Below are 17,297 nucleotides of genomic sequence, written 5' to 3'. Positions count from 1 at the left end.
GAAATATTAAAGCAGCGCACAGGGCCACAAGGTTGAGAGACGCAGACGCAGTGCGAGGTGGGAGAGCAAGGAGGGTTTGTACAAGAATAGTAATAACATTTACGCATGCAACAACAGCAACGGGTATGAAGGACACTGCAGGCAACATTCATTGCAATCAGCCATTCAATGCTGGATGAAGGTCTTCCAAAGTGATCAACATTGCTCACAGACTCACAATACAACAATCTATTTAGCTTCGGTATATCAGCCGATTTATCTGCTCCATCTCCGCAGAGGTCATCCTCTCTGTTGGCAGTCTTGACGAACGGGCTGTCTTCCCTTCCGAGCGGTGTACTGACCAAGCACACGTACTTTTCGTAACAAGTCAACAGGGTGCCGCTAATCTGAATTTGTTCTCGAATCCACATGTTCCTGTTTCTGTCGCTCCCTGTCATGCGCATTCCCCGTGATCTGTCCAGCAACTCCCACATGTGAAGTGGAACTGTTCCACGTTAAACAACGGCCCGCGGTAACAGATATCACAGATCCCACCTTTGAGATCCCTTCAAAGTGACCTCTGGTCCAAAAACAGTAGAGGCAAGCAGTTACCCCAACCGTTCTGCATGTGATAGTGATGTTTGTCACGTCAAAGTCAATCAATAATTTATAATTGCCAGAGCTAGAATTTTGCCAAATTAAATGCAGAACCAAATTTGATGCAATGATTTCTACGCACAGCCACTGGTGAACGGGTTGAGACCATCAGCTCACTACACTTGAGAAGGCGGCATAATCGCAGGCGACCACCCATGTTCTAGCTCATGATCTCAGCGGTGTCGGCTCAGTGTGTGATATGTTATTTTAACCAATCCTGCAGTTGGGATGGCTGGGCTCAGTTGAAACCCGACCGGGATTTGAACCATAACCCCTCTAGTGCCCTAACCACAACGCCAGCTAGCCTGAAATAAAATGTACTGACCTCTTAGTGAAATGAATGATTACACTGTGTAACATTTTTTTTTGTTCCTGGGTAGGAAGTGTTATTTCCTAATTGCTTGTGCCTCAAAAGTACAGAAATGGCTATTATTCCCCACAAACTTTGCTTTCGTGACCAGGACAGTGATATTTTGAAATGTACCTATTTTCCAGAAGATTCCAGATAAATTCAGTGCTGAATAAACTTGGAGTAACTTATAAAACATTCTAGAACTTTCCAGTAATATAAAAAGTAGTATAAATACAGGGGCCTTAAGCCCACCAGTTCAGTTTAGTTCCAGCTGCCTAAGTGAGAACATATCTGCATTTTTCTGAGATGGCATCAAGAGGCTGCAAGCATCCGGCAGATACATTTTGCTCTGTCTGGGGCCAATTTATCAAGACAAGAGCGAAAAAGTACTCTGTGGAAGCATCTGCTATGCTGTGTGAGGCCTACAAGGCATACTTCGGCATGCCTGTCGGGGATCAAGACAAACCCTGGACAGCTCATTTCACCTGCGAGCAATGCAAAAAAACTCTGGCAGGTAAGATGGACAATTGTTGTTCGGAATTTTATGTAATGAAATTTGTAACAATTTTTTTAAATTGTAAAAGTTTTTAATTTTAAAATGTTTTACAATTTTCAATATTTGAAAAAATATATCATATATAAAAAGTTGCGAGAATCTCTTACACATTAGTCATGAGTGAAATAAATGTATTTTTGTAGGATGGTACAGAGAAGAAAAGAGAGCCATGAAGTTCGTTATCCCAAGAATTTGGCAGGAACCCACTGACCACTCAAGCAACTGCTACTTCTGCATGGTGGACCCTTCCAAATGTCGGACTGGCAAGAATGCACCTGCTATCACGTATCCGGACCTTCCTTCATCCATCACTCCGGTACCACACTGCCATGAGCTCCCCGTACCCACTCCTCCGGAGAGAAAGCAGCCGTCTTTAGAAGAGAGCAGCAAGTCAGAGAGTGAGGAAGACGTTGTCGATCCAGATGGCAATTTCAGAGGTGGAGCTGAGGAGAGAAACCCATACTACCCCAACCAAAAAGACCTCAACGACTTGATCAGAGATCTTAGTCTCACCAAGTCCAATGCAGAGCTTTTGACATCTAGGCTCAAGCAGTGGAACTTGACGTATGAGAGTATGCAAGTCGCAGATCAGAGAAAGTGTCATAAACCTTTTTGCAGCTTCTTCACCCGTCAAAATGGGCTCTGCTTCTGCTACAATGTGACTTGTCTGTTCGAGGCAATCGGAATCACCTGTAACCAGAATGAGTGGCGCCTCTTCATTGACAGCTCATCCAGGAGCCTCAAAGCCGTGCTGCTCCATAATGGTAATATGTACCCGTCTCTTCCCCTGGCTCACTCGGTGCACCTCAAATAAGATTATAACAGCATCAAGACCTTGCTGGATTCCTTGAAGTATGATGAGTACGGCTGGGAGGTCATCGAAGACTAAAAATGGTGGCATTCCTGATGGGTCTCCAAGGCGGTTTTCCCAAGTTTCTCTGCTATCTTTGCCTTTGGGACAGCGGGGACACCAAGGCGCACAACCACAGGCGGGACTGGCCACAGCGGACCGAGTTCTCTGTGGGGAGGAACAACGTCAAGTGGGAGCCACTGGTGGACCCCCGGAAGGTGCTGATGCCACCACTGCACATCAAATTGGGCCTTGTGAAACAATTTGTCAGAGCTGTAGATAAAGAGTCGGCAGCCTTCAAGTACCTTCAAGACTTCTTCCCTAAGCTGTCTGAGGCAAAGGTCAAAGCCGGTGTCTCCATCGGACCACAGATAAAGAAGATTCTGGAGTGCAATTAATTCCCTAAGAAGCTCACTAGTAAGGAGAACGTGGCCTGGAACAACTTTGTCGCAGTGGTTCGTGGCTTCCTGGGCAATCACAAGGTCGAAAACTATGTGGAGCTGGTTGAGACTCTGGTGAAGAACTACGGCACAAAGTCTATATCCTTGATGCTCATCTTGATAAATTCAAGAAGAACATGGGAGCGTACTCGGAGGAGCAAGGCGAGCGCTTCCACCAGGATATACTGGACTTTGAACGCCGCTACCAAGGACGGTATAACGAAAACATAATGGGAGACTACATTAGGGGGCTGATTCGTGAAAGTGATTTACAGCATAATCGTAAATCTCGAAAAACTACTCACTTATAAAAAAAAAATGTAGTCATGTTTGCATTAGTTTAGTATAAATACATGTCAATTTTGATTGATATGTTTTTTTCTGACTTTATGTGAATGAAAAGACACAAATTCGCTAATTTTCTATTTGAAAAAAGGTAAATTTCAAAATATCACTGTCCTGTTCACAAAAGCAAAGTTTGTGGGGAATAATAGCCATTTTCTATAGTCTTTAGGCATAACTAATTACGAAATAACACTTACTACCCAGGAACAAAAATTGTGTTACATAGTGTTATGCTTCGAGGTAAAGTGTCTTCTTATTCAAACGTACATTTAGCAGTGCTTCACACGTGTTAGAGGACCTGACCCATTCGGACAGTTTCCACATTTCTATAGCAAGAACCAATATATCCACTGCTTTCCTGGCACCACATGTAGGGAAAGAGATGACGACGGTGAAGGCGGCGATGATGATGATGATGATACAGCTGTCAACAAAATCCAAAATCTGAACAGAGCCTCTAAAAATGGGGAGTCTTGCTGCAATCATCGTAATTATACAGGAATTATACGGTCAAGTTAACCGCCTGCAATCTGATGACAACACTAAAAATGGAGGAACACAGGAACACCGGAACCTGCACATGGAATGGAAACCCGAGCACCCGGAGTAAATCCACACGCACGAGTGCGGCGCAGAGAGAACCCGCCTGCTGTACTCTGCTAACCCTGTAGGCCAGTGGCGTTGGGTGTCTCCAAAAGCCTGCGTGATACATCAACCCTTGCCTCCAAAGTGTTGTATCACAACCTCTATTATTTAAAAAAAACTATATTGTGGATATTGGTGGCGAAAGCCTACGTGTTAAACTGTTGTACCACAGCTATATGCCACTTTGCCCAGCTCAACGCTGCATACAAGTGGAGATAATGTGAATCTACAGAAAAAATGGAGGTGAGAATTCTGGGGTAAGGTTAGGGGACTTGTGACAGGTGGAGGTACACTATACAGTTTTTTTCATTTCATGCCCTTTATTTACCCAGGAAGCCCTAAATGAGTTCCAATGCTCTTTATTAAGAGAGTCTTGCTGCATTGGGATGTTTGACCAATTCCATGCATGTTTGGTACGTGCGAGGTATTCAGAGTAACCGGAGAAAATCTACAACATATTACGGAGTTAAGGGCTCAAATATCCGCGCAGATAGATGCAATAATCCACTGCTGCACTGCTATCTCCAGGTCACTTCACAGCTTAAGCCTAGAAAAGCGAACATTCTCGGGAAGTCTTCCTTCTGAGTAACCAGCCTGGCTTTTATGCTGCTTGGCTTCCTAGATCTAGCGAACTGGGGCGGATTCAGGGCGATGTGGTTATGACCGTTGTAAGGAGATCGTATTCATCTTCTTGGTTCTTTTGGTAAAGTCACGTAGAATGGAAATAATAAAATAATGAAAATAAAACATTTAATAATTCTCACGACGTTTCGGCCACAACGCAAGTAACCGTCCTCAGGTGGAGAACAGGTCTAAAATAATAAAAATAAACAGGTCAAATCTGTTCTCCACCTGAGGACGGCTACTTGCGTTGTGGCCGAAACGTCGTGAGAATTATTTTATTAGGTTTTATTTTTATTATTTTATTATTTCCCTTCTACGTGACTTTACCGAAAGAACCAAGAAGATGAATCCCTGCAGTCACGAAAGCTTTAAATCGAAAAGATCGTATTCAGTTTGTATGTGCAGCGAGTCCGTAACCCCGTAACCCAAGTCAGGAGTGCAGGTTGAAGCCTCCTACATAGAGTGTCGGTCATGGGGGTGTTTGTTTGACCATACTTCCCCATGCTGGTCAGTGCAGGCTGATGAAGAGGAGCCAGGACCAGTTCTGATATCACTCAGCAATTAAGTTAGCCGTGGCCAACAATCCAACTCAGGTGGCTGGTTTCTTAGTGCAGTGCGCTAACCACTGTGCCACTCCTCGCCCGCGTAATCATTATTGCCACGGGTTTACAGAGACCCCGCGTTGCCCAGGTAAGATGATGTTCTCTCTCCGTGCCTACGAGCAAATCTCCCCCTATCGCAGCGTTCATCATTGCCAGGCCCGTGGGCCACTTGCGGCCCCTGGTGGCCTTTAGTGCGGCCCATGACAATCCACAAAGAGTGAAAACACCCCCCCATCATAATCATCGTGCTGCTGTCAACACCCCCAACGGTGTCAAATGTGTGGCGGCCCTCACACTGATGATGTCTCATCAGCCAAAGTGTCCCCCCCCCCCCAACTCTGTAAATTAGTGAAGAGCACTGCCCTAATAAGTGCGCGATGGCACCTCACGGACCCGCAACCACGACATTCTAAAACGTGGGTCCATTAAAGGACCCATTAATTGCATCTCGCCGTTCCCATCGGATCGGTCTCCTCCCCTCCACCGCACACTCGGGGAATCTGTCCACAGAAAGTGAAGACGAGAACTGGCGCGGTTGTGGTGGTGGTGGTGGTGGAGGAGGGTGTCTGCAGCACAGCGAAGCGATGCATGGGATGGATCGAGCACAAATTGAAATAAAATCGCATCCGTTCTGCGCATGCACAAGGCCGGCCTTAAACGGACGACCGGAGGAAACGACTCGGCCAATGACGAAGTTCATCCCTTGGGGAGCGCGATGCGAAAGGGGAAGGAGGGCCCAGCATTGGATACGTATGGGGGGCATGGCATGTGAGTGGGGATGGAGAGCACGGCTACAATTGGGAGTGGGACCCAGTCCGAGGGAAGACGCAGCGAGAAGCCGGGTGGCGAGGGAGCGATGAGCAGGGTGGGAGTGAATGTAATTGAGCTGGGAGAGGCAGAAACGTGGAGGTACAGGGGTGACGATTAAAAGCATGGACAGGGATTTGACAGGGCATGGAGGAAACGGGCAGGCGTGTGGACAGTGATTAGCAATGGGCACGGCAGGGCGTGAGGGAAGAGACATGGGCGTTGGCAGGCAGGGAGAGGAAAATAATACAACAGCTGGGTATGAACGGAATGGGCAGATATCAGGGATCATTCATGGGCAGTGATGGGACCGGGAGGAAATGAAACCAGCAGGTCACAGAAGGGAATGGGCAGATTAGGGCTGGGGCGAGATGGGCATGGCAGGGTAGAGAGGGGCATGGTAGGGTAGAGATGAGCATGGTAGGGTAGAGATGGGCATGGTAGGGTAGAGATGGGCATGGTAGGGTAGAGATGAGCATGGTAGGGTAGAGATGGGCATGGTAGGGTAGAGATGGGCATGGTAGGGTAGAGATGAGCATGGTAGGGTAGAGATGGGCATGGTAGGGTAGAGATGGGCATGGTAGGGTAGAGATGAGCATGGTAGGGTAGAGATGGGCATGGTAGGGTAGAGATGGGCAAGGTAGGGTAGAGAGGGGCATGGTAGGGTAGAGATGAGCATGGTAGGGTAGAGATGGGCATGGTAGGGTAGAGATGGGCATGGTAGGGTAGAGATGGGCATGGTAGGGTAGAGATGGGCATGGTAGGGTAGAGATGGGCATGGTAGGGTAGAGAGGGGCATGGTAGGGTAGAGATGGGCAAGGTAGGGTAGAGATGGGCATGGCAGGGTAGAGATGGGCAAGGTAGGATAGAGAGGGGCATGGTAGGGTAGAGATGGGCATGGTAGGGTAGAGATGGGCATGGTAGGGTAGAGAGGGGCATGGTAGGGTATAGATGGGCATGGTAGGGTTGAGATGAGCAAGGCAGGGTAGAGATGGGCATGGTAGGGTAGAGATGGGCATGGTAGGGTAGAGATGAGCAAGGCAGGGTAGAGATGGGTATGGTAGGGTAGAGATGGGCATGGTAGGGTAGAGATGGGCATGGTAGGGTAGAGATGGGCATGGTAGGGTAGAGATGGGCATGGTATGGTAGAGATGGGCATGGCAGGGTAGAGATGGGCATGGTAGGGTAGAGATGGGCAAGGTAGGGTAGAGATGGGCAAGGTAGGGTAGAGATGGGCATGGTAGGGTAGAGATGGGCATGGTAGGGTAGAGATGGGCAAGGTAGGGTAGAGATGGGCATGGTAGGGTAGAGATGGGCATGGCAAGGCAAATATTGGCAAGGGTGGGTATAGATTGGCATGTCTGGAATGGTGAGGGCATGGAGGTGAATATACACTGGTAAGGCGTCATAGCTGCCAGTGTGGGCAAGGCTAGAAATACAGGGGCATGGCAAGGCGGGGCAGGGCAGGGTAAGAATGGGCAAGAAAGACCACACAAGGAATGAGACGATACACGCGATCCGAGTAGCGCAGGGGATGTGTCTGGGATGGGGCTCTCTCACCTTGCTCCGCGGGGAGACTGAGGGCAGCTCCTCGGCTAATGCCCCCTAGGGCCCTGCCCCTCACAACAACAACAACAGCAGCAGCAGCAGCAACAACAACAACAGCAGCAGCAGCGATGTCCTCTCCCGCTCAGAGACGCGCCGACATGCACAGCACGACTCCCACAAGCCCGCGCGGTCTACATTCCATAGCACGCATTAGCATACGCGCTCAATATCGCAGTGCGGGTAAGCGTTGACGCGCAATTTCACAGCGCACATAGGCGTGCCGTTCACATTTGATATCGTAGCGCATATGAGTATAGGCGCGCAATATCGTAGAGCGGTACGGCCACGACCGTTTGATTCGGTGCACGTGAGAATTGGCGCTTGATTTCATAGTGCGTATTAGCGTAGAGCGTTTAATAGTATAGTCCGCTTTAGTATGGCAACGTAATTTCATAACGCACACGCGCGTATTCCGCTTAATTTCCCAGTCTGTATTGGCATCGCCGCCTTATTTCATAACGCACATTAGCACGGCGATTTTATTGTATAGTATATATCAGCATGTACACTTAATTTCATACTACACGTAAGGCGCGCATCACCTATTTAATAGTGCACAGTTTATTTTATTTCATAGAGCAAATCAGTATAATAATTCAATTCACAGCATTCAGCCATTCTCTATCCACTGCTGTGATGAATTCACCAATTTCGCCCCCTCCCCCCACCCCTTCCCCAGCCGACGAAGCTGATTTCATCGCTCTCAGCTGGGTTGATCCCTCCTTGGGCTGCCATTCCGTCACCACTCTCTCTCTCTCTGTGGGCCCTCATCACCTCTCCCAGCCCCATGGTGTGCCCTACCCAGCGAGCCAGCTGAACTATATTGTTAACGGTCAATTTAACAGGTTAAACACGTGGCCTAACAGTGGCTAGGAGATGTTAACTACCTCGCCTGCTATACAGGAGGTCGTGGGTTCGATCCTGACCCTGACGCCTGCTGCTGGAAATTTGGAGTCTCTCTCTCTCTCCCGGTGGTCGCGTGGATTTTCGTCCAGTTTTTCCCTCCACATTTAGAATCAACATAATGCGTTTATAGTATTTTGGCCGCTATACATCGCCACGTGATAAGCCACTTCGCTGAGTTATCATTTGTGGCCAGGTCGCCTATGATATAGAAGCTCAGTGGGCCTTACGTGCTAAAATTATCCCTCCACCACCCGACATAGCCAAACAAATTATTGTTTTAACTCCGGTGAGGTGCAGAGCAATTATCACAACTTGATACAACTTTCCATTATAACAATGAATACGTCCTTTAGCCCATCAACCCATTGGCCTTCTTTCCCAACACTGAACGGAGGAAATGTTTTAAGCAGGCAAACTAGAGCCATCAAAACAAGAGCCGGTTCGATCAAGCACATCGCATGCCATATGTTTTGTGGTGCATACCTTGCATGATGCAACCATGCCAAGAAGCAAATCACAACTGGTGGAACGCATGGAATGAAAGATTGTGCAAACAAGTAAAAACCAGACTGGTACAAAAATAACAACTTTTTTTGGTTGGAAACTCAATCTTGATGTAAAGCTTTCGTGACTGCAGGAATCCATCCTCTTTGATTCTTTCGGTAAAGTCACGTAGGTAGAAAAATAAAATAAAAAATAATACATCACGACGTTTCGATCGCAACACAAGCGATCGTCCTCAGGCGGAAAAAAATAATCCAGCAGTGGAACTGCTGAACCAGGTAGAACACAACGAGAGCTGCTACAACAAGATGTTATATATGTTGGCCAAGGGCAAGCAGGCGCTGCTGTGCTAACTGTTCCGTGATTTTTTTTTATGGATTGAAAAAAACCCATCAGTTTTTATACTTTCTAGAATCATTTCTTTGCTGTATGTATTCTTCGTTGTGTTATTTTTGTGATGTACCGTTGATGGCGCCTTGGATATGCAGGGTAAAACCTTGGATTGCGAGCATAATTCGTTCCGGAAACGTGTTTGTAATCCAAAGCACTCGTATATCAAAGCACTCGTATATCAGTTGTGATCACGTGACAATCGGCAGACAAAGCGTGTACACGTACTGCTCGTATTGCAAGACCTCGCTCGTTTATCAAATTAATATTTATTTACAAATTTTGCTCGTCTTGCAAAACACTCGCAAACCAAGTTACTCGCAATCCAAGGTTTTACCTGTATAGGTAGATCTATACCAGGCAGGCGGCACAGAGTAATTACAATTAAAATAGACGCGACTTCATCCTGGGATGTGCTGCTGCGTCGCCGTCTTGCTCCTCTCTCTCCCATGTTTCTCTGCTCGAAACCCTGCCCCAACGTATGTATGTTGCATGTCGAACTTCTTTCGCACCGTACGTAGCCGACCGTGATATGTATCGTAGTTTCTTCACCTCTGTTGTGTCTTTAAATGTGGTCGTTTCTATACGCCGTATAAACTGAAGCTGATGTTCATTAAAGTTAATTGAACCACGTGTATACCTGTCAATGTCAGAGTGTTTGAAAGTGTTCCTATAACCTACAAACATCTCCAAAAAAGCCTGAATACTGTTGGGACAAGTGTTGTCAGTGAGCACCGATGAAGACGATGTTTTACGCACCGAACCGGGTACTCATTTGAGGCTGAGTCGACCTAGGAGAGGCACCGGGACCGGTTCAGATATTCGTCAGTGGTGTTGTAACCTAACACACATCAACACAGGCTGCCAAATCCCATTACTTACTTAAGCGCACTTTAAGTTCATAAGCACAACTCAAAAACACTCGCCACACTAATCAATGGAAAAACATTCACTGTGCGATCTTCATTTGAAGCTTCTGTGACTGCAGCAATCCATAATCTTTGGTTCTTTCGGTAAAGTCACGTAGGTAGAAAAATAATAAAAGAAAAGAAAAAATAATAAATCATGACGTTTCGATCGCAACACAAGAGGTCGTTCTCAGGCGGGAAAAAATATCCAGCAGTTCCACACTGGTTGACGGCAGGGAGATTGAATGACATAGGTGGATAACATTGGTTTAAAATGACCAGTTTCAAGTTTATTTAGTTTAAGCAGGTGGGGATTCAAGTGACCGGGATGAGTCCAATTTGCAAGAGTCATCAGGATGACGACCGCTTGTGTTGCGATCGAAACGTCGTAGTGTTTTGTTATTTTATTTGAACCTATCTACGTGACGTTACCGAAAGACCCAAAGAATATGAATTCCTGCAGTCACGAAAGCTTTAAGTCAATATTTAACACAAACATTGATTTCCCAGCACGAATTAGCGACTTGTACAATCCGTCACCGTAGATGTTTCCATTTCACATAAGAAAGCGAGCTTCCTTCTGGTTGGATGAAAGTGCCCTAGCGATGTGTCAACATGCTGCCATGACAACACAAACACTCAATTGTGTGTGTGTGTGGTCACCCACGTTAGTACACAAACACGTGTCGCCCAGGTGTATCTTTTTCCTCCTGTGGACAGTCTGCTCCCCACCCATAGTCATGTGGAATTTTCAACAAGTACGGTACATCTTCTTGGTTCTTTTGGTAAAGTCACGTAGAAGGGAAATAATAAAATAATAAAAATAAAACATTCTAAAATATTTCTCACGACGTTTCGGCCACAACGCAAGCAGCCGTCCTCAGGTGAAGACCAGGTCTGTCGGGGAGACAGCGTCTACATGAAACACCACCACGCTTGGAGCGTCTATTTAAGCTGGGTTGGAAGGGGAAGCGCGCCTTGACAAAATAATTTGCATATCAATAGGAATTTAGCATATTTATGGGAAATGCAGATATGTGATTAGTACTACTTGTGCAATGCGTAGGAGGTGGGCGGGGGGTTTCAAAGTCATATTATGCCCGTGCATTATGCAGGATTTAGCAGCACCTGCAGTCACGAAAGCTTTAAATCGAAATTTAAGAACGGTATAGTTTAAATATTTTCATTTTCCAACCGGGAAACATTTCCATCGGATGGTATTACCGTGGCGTCGGCTAACCTGAGACGGTGAATGTTTTCTCCACCGATATATATACCCGCCTTTGTTAATTCCATCCTCTAAACTGGAGAAACATTCTTTCCCACTATCGTTCTAAAATAGCGTCAAGGGAGGGCACGCGACACGCGAGTTGAAGCCATCACGTTGGCTGTTGAGAAACGCACGTGGGGTTGGGCAGAACGTGTTAAGTAAATCAGTGGTTCTCATACCTGTCAACCCCTTATCAGTGCCCTACCTCATTACAGACCAATTCAGACCTTGCTGGTCACCCCGTGCCCTTATAAATCTCAACGTTCATCCGACAAAGTCCCAACACAAGGGAGAAACACAAAAAATAGACAATCGCCACCACTGCACTCACCACTAGTACATCCACCACTACATACCTGTCAACTCCTTATCAGTGCCCTATCTTATCACAGACCAATTCAGACCTTGCTGATCACCCCGTGCCCTTATAAATCTCAACGTTCATCCGACAAAGTCCCATCACAAGGGAGAAACACAAACAAATAGAGATTTAAAAAAAATTGCCCGTATTGAAACGGCTGTACGCCGTATGGACCTGGAAAACTAAATTTTCCTGTACAAGAACACGGGGTAAACCCTATGGGTTCACAGGTTATGGGTTCTCAACCGGGGTAGGGGCGTTGGGTACGTGGAACCCCTGGGGGTTACGTGAAGTGATTTATAAACGTGTGAAATTAGATCACACACGAGAGTCATTGGTGAATAATTCTCACGTGTGAGTCTGCCAACAGTAAAATAACCACGATGTATTTTTTTTTTATCTATAAGGTAAACCTAGAATGATGTAAAAGACCTTTCTAAGCTCAGAGTAAACAATGTCGGTTTCCAAGAGTTAAACAGCAAGCGCGAACAAATGATGTCGTGCATGCAGTCGTTACATTAAAAATTTATATATATCTTGAAGTTACTTAGCTACACGGCGTCACAAGTCAGACCCCCCCCCCTCGAATATGACGTCACAAAGCTCTGCCCCCCCCCCTCAAATAAAACATGCTTCAAATCGCTTTAAACTATTGTCATTGTAGTGCGTATTGAATGTGGCGCTGTACTCTGATGTTGTAAGAGAAAACATTTATTAAAAAGTCTATTTAATAAAGTAGAACGTGTTGTCTATATGTATTTAAAGTTGCGCATTTTGATGTGACGTCACATTTCTCAAACCCCCCCCCCCCCTCGTCACACATCGTCACAAATGTCGGACCCTCCCCCCCTAGGTGCGTGACGTCATTTATGGACGGACCCTGATTTGTTAAGGACCATCACCGTCTCGTATTCACAACCACCACAGTGCATTGTGCCTCTTGAAATGTTGAGGGTATTTTTTTTATTCGTGTTATTTTTGGTTGCGCACCCCTGCACCGAGCCCCAGGGGTTTAGTTTCAGCTGGGTTAGCGTCCCATTAAATATTTCCTCACCCGGTATTGCACATCCATGAGTATGGATTACTGCAGTCACGAAAGCTTCAAATCAAGAATGCCACATCCAGTAACACATTGTCCTGCGGAGGGAGCTGGTAGGAACGTTGGGTTGCTCGGTCAATGGCCAGGGTCAACGGCGGCGTGGTGTATTCCGCAAATATGCCCGACTGTGAGGGCGGGCACAAGCCGGCGTGAGTAGGTTAAACGTTGAGTTTTATAAGGGCACCACGGGGTGACCAGCCCCTCCCCACCCAGCCCCTCCCCTCCCACCCCCCATCCAGCCCCACCCTCCCCACCCAGCCCCTCCTCACCCTGCCCCTCCCCACCCACCCAGCCCCTCCCTCCCCACCCAGCCCCTCCCTGCACGACAGAAGGACGGACACAATAATCCCCTGTGGGCTGGTGCAACCAGGAGGTTCCTACCAGTATAACCCTCGCTCTGGCTACAGCACACACGCGCATTCCTTGGCACGTGCCATCCACTCCGGTCTACCCGCGAATATTCACTGAGAAAAGGAAATTAACAGCCCAGCTCCCCCTCCATCACCCAGCTCATTGTCCTCACCATAACCCCCCGAGTTCGATGCCCACATGGCGCCAGCCTGAGTCTCGGGCCTAGCTGGTAGAAGCACGTGGTGGAGCCTGCCCTCGGGCCTAGTTGAACTCGCACGTGGTCGAGCGCGAGACAATTGTCGCCGTTCGCCACCAAGTGGCGATGGCGTCACCACAGCGCGTGTGCTTTGGGATAGGGCCACGTGAAATGCCGAATGCTCACTGACAAGAGGTCAAGGGATAGAGACCCAGGTGCCATGGGTTGGCTGGCAGGGGCACCAGCTGTGCCCCCTACTGTGCCAACTTGCTGCGTTTTAGTTTCCTCGTGCACCACTCGTTGTTGTGAGCGCACTCCTACCGCCATCAGTTGTTGCTCGAGGGCGACTGCCTCCAAATGGCCAATAGCGTCCTTCACGAGCCTCCTCTACAGAGGCCGATCTTGACACCGCTGGTGCCAGTCATCTGCAAGTCCAATCATCTCCACATCGCATCAGTCCATCTCTTTTCTATCCCGTGCCGCGCTCGTTTCGCCCCCTCCTGCCAAACAGAAGCTACTTGGACACGTGGTGTCTGGGCATGCGGGCTACTTGACCCCCCAGCCTTTGGCGGGCCGAGTGGGTCATGCACATGGCAGAGTCTGAGATGAGCAAAGTGATGAACGGAATGTGAAAAATAATGCGCCCACGAGGTTTACAAAAATATCTATTTTTGCATCCGCATACTTTTTTTTTTAACCAATTTTTTTAGGAATACAAAAAGACGCTTATTACTTGAGTTTATGTTAAAGAATGCTACGGATTTTGAATGGGCTTTTTTTTTACTAGGTTTCAAGACTCCTATAAAATTATAGCAAGTGTATATTTTTATCCACTGTAAATGTATTTTGCACAAGATATGGAATCCAGTTACATCAAGGAGTCTCATTTAATGCTTGGGCATTTAATGTTTGGGCATTACAGGTTTATAAATATGGGTCATTGTTGGTCTTAAATTTTAGTGATGGATCACGGAACCGTTTGAAATCCACCCGGATGGGGATCAGTGCTTGGTGGTAACAACGGGTTGGAGAGTAAACACGAGTTTGTGGCACTGCTATTTTCTGTCAACATTGCCAAGCAGCAGCCTCTAATACCCACCGGTTTCACACGGTGGTGGCCACCGCTACAAGCATTGTCCAAGCTCAAATGCTACTTAGCTTTCCAAGATCTCAGCTCTCGGTTACAGACGAAGGGCCTCTAAGAGGATTTATGTAACCAAAGCCGTGGGTTCAGACGGTGGTGATCAATGCGTGTTTGGGAATGTATCGAGCAGAGCACGCGTCATCCACACTGCACACGTCACAATTCCAACATACAAATATCATACAAACGCACCGTCACTGTTTTTATTTGTACTTTACTACGGCTAAAGTAACCACAATTATATATAACACTAACAGAATTATCATTTCTTTTAAATGTTAAGGTAAAGTCACACAACCGAAATAACGAAAATATGTTACTCTCATTAGCACACATACAGTACACACATACACTGGTATCTCTAACCATCTATAGAGAAATTATGCTTGTTGAAATATGAACATTTGTTGAATGCTCAAGAAAAAGCAATATCGTTAAGCATAAACATCTGTATTTGCGATTCTAAGCACATGTTAGGCTTTCTGTTCACTGCAGTAAATTGCGAGGCTGTTGAACAGCGATGACCTGTAATGGAATATTTATCTGCTTTTTTAGCGTGGCAGTTTTTAACCTGTCGATCGTGCCCAATTGAGACCCGAAAAACGTGAGCAAAAAAAATCACAGCCACCAATAAAAACAAACGAACCACATACTCTTAGTTTTTTTGGTAAAGTCACGTCGGTAAGAAATTTAAATAAATTAAATCACGACGTTTCGGGCGCAACACAAGCGTCCTTTTTTTTTACCTACGTGACTTTACCGAAAAAAAACAAAGAGTATGAATCCTTGCAGTCACGAAAACTTCAAATCTAGAACCAACGAAGCACACCTGCGTGCGTCACGTGTTATTGAAGAGGCCAAGATAGCTGATGCCCCTTGTAAAAAAAAGCAACTACGACCGATTGCTCGGAATTTAGTTGCAGGATAAGGTAAGCAACTTGAAAGTTTGGAATAACAGGCGCCTTGAAAGCACTGCGGATGTAATAATAAAGTTGAAGGTTTGTGATGGATGGGGGGGGGGGGGGGCACGTGCAATATGAAAGGCAGGTTATTACTTTATAACATTTTCTTCATTTACCGAATAGTCTGTTTTGTATATTTTGTAAACGGTGATGCCTTCATGTGTTGTTTTCATATCTATGAAATGTATGATAGGCTGGGATTTTCGCAGAACTCTAATCGACATGGCTAGCTTATGGCCATGGCTAAACTCGAAAAAGCGAAACTATTTGTGGATTGTGCAAAAAAAGTTCAACGAGCTCCGTAACTCAAACTAAAACTTCCCTTACGCCAGGCAACAGCGTAACATCAGAGTACCTCCAGAAATATCGGGACACACTTTCTAAAACATGACTAAAGGTATTGTACAGCTGTAGGGATTAAGAGCTATGTACATATTTGTATGCACACACACACACACGTAGAATCACACACAATAATCCCAAGGGGTATTTAAGTCCTTTGAAACGTTGCACATTCTACATTTCTAATCGCATACAAGCATGCAGCATTAGATTCCATAGTGCACGTAGAAGAAACATTCAACGGCGAGTGTTGTGGGCCTGTTTGGAGCGGTGGCACCTCTGCGGCGGAGGAGGAAAGGTGGACACCTGTGCCAAGCAACGTCGCTCATCCCAATACCATTAACGCAACGCATACAGGGTGATCGTAAATGCCCCTCCTGCGCTGAAAGTACCGTGGGAGACCTCTCGTATGCAGTTCTGTCACCCGCACCAACTCCAATAAACACACGGACACCAACTGATCCGAAAATAATTCTCAACACGCTTTTAGTTTTTTTCTTGGGAGTTTTTGGTTGTTGTTATTCGTGCTTTGCACCACTGACAATGCAGTATCACCAAAATGTGTGGGGGGGGGGGGCCTCATACGAATGGATTTACATCATTAGACCTCCTTTGCCAGTACCAAAATATAATAATAGGGGTTTTCCCCCTTTTTTCTGGCAACAAAACTGAACCCTTTTTTACAAGGATTCATGTCTGCATTAACCACAATACTTGCAATCAAAATGCAAACAAACAAAACAATTATGACTGCAAGTATTGTGGTTAATGCAGACATGAATCCTTGTAAAAAAAAGGTTTCAGTTATGTGGCCATAAAAAAGGGGGGAAACCCTATTAATACGGATGTATGTTTCCTATTATTAACTTTATTAATAAATAAGTCACGCAGAGGCGCTCAAGGATTCGCTCCAACTGGAGTTAATCTGCAGCTCGTTGCCTATAAGTGGCCAGAAAGTGCAAAGTTCATCCTATAACCTCTTTATTTTCATGGATAAGAGCAGGTACCCAAAGTGGTGGAAAATTCATCCTGCAATCCGTGCCAATTCAGAGATAAGTTACCCAGAAGCGGTCTCCCAGAGGTGCTAAGTTCATCCTATTGCCCACATTTTTCACATATAAGAGGAGTTAAGCAGAAGTCACCCCCCATCACAAGCAATTTCATTAACCCAAGTAACATCTAAACGCTGGCTTTCCACCCCCCCCCCCAAATACATGCAACGAAACATCAGGGATGGACTTCACGATCACCCAGTATTTCACTGCATCACGATGTGGCACCTGTCCCACCCAAGGGTTACCATCTAAACATCAGATATTGCTCAAGAAGAGATACCAAATATATTCTTGGTTTTTTCGGTAAAGTCACGTAGAAGGGAAGTAATAAAATAATAAAATTT

This window comes from Lampetra fluviatilis, chromosome 30 (assembly GCF_964198595.1).
Source record: "Lampetra fluviatilis chromosome 30, kcLamFluv1.1, whole genome shotgun sequence".
Taxonomy (NCBI): domain Eukaryota; kingdom Metazoa; phylum Chordata; class Hyperoartia; order Petromyzontiformes; family Petromyzontidae; genus Lampetra; species Lampetra fluviatilis.
The sequence above is the reverse complement of the archived record's forward strand: the minus strand, read 5'-3'. Positions refer to the sequence as shown.